The sequence below is a fragment of the Chrysochloris asiatica genome, unplaced genomic scaffold, assembly GCF_000296735.1.
Source record: "Chrysochloris asiatica unplaced genomic scaffold, ChrAsi1.0 scaffold00043, whole genome shotgun sequence".
Classification (NCBI taxonomy): domain Eukaryota; kingdom Metazoa; phylum Chordata; class Mammalia; order Afrosoricida; family Chrysochloridae; genus Chrysochloris; species Chrysochloris asiatica.
Window position 1 is genome coordinate 12446381 of NW_006408561.1, and position 2296 is coordinate 12448676.

Sequence of the window (2296 nt, forward strand, 5' to 3'; positions counted from 1 at the left end):
GATTCCTTCCTCTTCTAAAACCAGCATGGCAACTCTCAAGGATCAGCTGATTCAGACTCTTCTTAAGGAAGAACAGACCCCCCAGAATAAGATTACAGTTGTTGGGGTTGGTGCTGTCGAGATGGCCTGTGCCATCAGCATCCTAATGAAGGACTTGGCAGATGAACTTGCTCTTGTTGATGTCATGGAAGACAAACTGAATGGAGAGATGATGGATCTTCAACATGGCAGCCTTTTCCTTCGAACACCAAAAATCGTCTCTGGCAAAGACTATAATGTCACTGCAAATTCCAAGCTGGTTATTATCACAGCTGGAGCACGTCAGCAGGAAGGAGAAAGCTGTCTTAATTTGGTCCAGCGTAACGTAAATATCTTTAAATTCATCATTCCTAATGTCGTAAAGTACAGCCCAAACTTCAAATTGCTTGTTATTTTTAATCCAGTAGATATCCTTACCTACGTTGCTTGGAAGATAAGTGGCTTTCCCCAAAACCGTGTTATTGGCAGTGGCTGCAATATGGATTCAACACGGTTCCATTTCCTAAAGGGGGAGAGGCTGGAAGTTCACCCACTAGGCTGTCACGGGTGGGTCCTTGGAGAGCATGGAGACTCTAGTGTGCATATGTGGAGTGGCGTGAATGTTGCTGGTGTCTCCCTGAAAAATCTGCACCCCGATTTAGGCACTGGTGCAGATAAGGAACAGTAGAAAGAGGTTCACAAGCAGGTGGTTGACAGTGCTTATGAGGGGATCAAACTGAAAGGCTATACCTCCTGGGCCGTTGGACTCTCTGTGGCAGACTTGGCAGAAAGCATAATGAAGAATCTTAGGTGGGTACATCCAATTTCCACCATGATTAAGGGACTCTATGGGATTAAAGATAACGTCTTCCTTAGCGTTCCTTGCATCTTGGGACAGAATAGGATCTCAGATGTTGTGAAGGTGGCGCTGACTCCTGAGGAAGAGGCCCGTCTGAAGAAGAGCGCAGATACACTGTGGAGCATCCAGAAAGAGCTGCAGTTTTAAATCTGCTGTCATACCACTTCACTGTCTAGACTGCAAAGGGATTTTAGTTGGGGGGTGGGGGGTTGTGCATGTTGTCCTTTTTATCTGATCTGTGATTAAAGCAGTAAAATTATGTTCAAGGAATAACATCTGTTTTCCTAAAGTCAGACATAAGAATGGTCCATAAAACCATACAGCTATCTGCTGCTGGTGGACAACACTAAACCTTGTGTAGATGTAACTTGCGTAGTATAAGATCGTTCCGCCACCTCTGAGACACCACTGCCAATATTGCCATTCTGCCACTGCCCTTCAGACCAGAAGGATGTGGTTACTGTGTGTTATGTCAATGCTGGTTCTTACACTCAACATGCCCAATGTGTTTTTCCAATCACATCCTGGGCTCCAATGTGTAAATCCAATATTGCATGTCTTGTGCATAATTGTCCTAAAAGATCTTATTTTGTGTACGATATTTATCAGAGTAGTGTACATTGCTATATAATGTAAAAATAGCTACATATAAACATTGTAACTATCTGTCATACCACTAAAACACCAAATAAACCATGAACAGTGACAAAAAAAGAAAGAAAAAAAAAAAAAGATGTATTGCATTGGTGAAATCTGTTGCAAAAGACCTCTTTAAGTTTTTAAAGAGCAATGATGTCATTCTGTGGACTAAGGTATGCCTCACCCAAGCCAGGATACTTTCAATTGCCTTCCTTATATGCATGAAAAAGTTGGATAATGAATAAGGAAGACAGTAATAGAATAATTCATGCATTTAAATTATTGTTTTGTAAAAGAATATTGAAACTACCATGGACTGCCAGAAGAACAAACAAATTTGTCTTGGAAGTACAGCCATAATGTTCGCTAGAAGCAAGGATGGCGAGACTTTGCCTCTTGTACTTGGGATATGTTGTCAGTAGGCCTCAGTCCCTGAGAAGGATGTCATGCTTGGTAAAGTGAAGTTGTAGTGGTTATTAAGTACCATGGAGCCAGTGCTGATCCACAGAAAACCTACATAGGGTGAGTTTTTCTAAAGCAGGGGATCCTGTGGGGTCCAATTCTGAAATTAAGTAAAAATATATTCAAGTTTATTATGAATAATCTCATTTAATATACTGCAAGCTAATCATGAGATAGATATTAATTCATTTAGGGTGGAGATTAATCGCACTATACGATTAGACAAATGGTTAAAATACAAATATTTAGACTTTAGGATTTTACCTTTGACAAGAAGTTTCAGGAGTAGTCTCAGGAGGAAGGCTTGACTGCTACTTG

At 40.9% G+C, this 2296-nt stretch overlaps 1 pseudogene; it reads left to right on the plus strand.

Annotated features, from left to right (window-relative positions):
* Positions 1-19: 19 nt before the first annotated feature.
* Positions 20-1024, plus strand: LOC102831972 (annotated as a pseudogene).
* The last annotated feature ends 1272 nt before the right edge of the window (positions 1025-2296 follow it).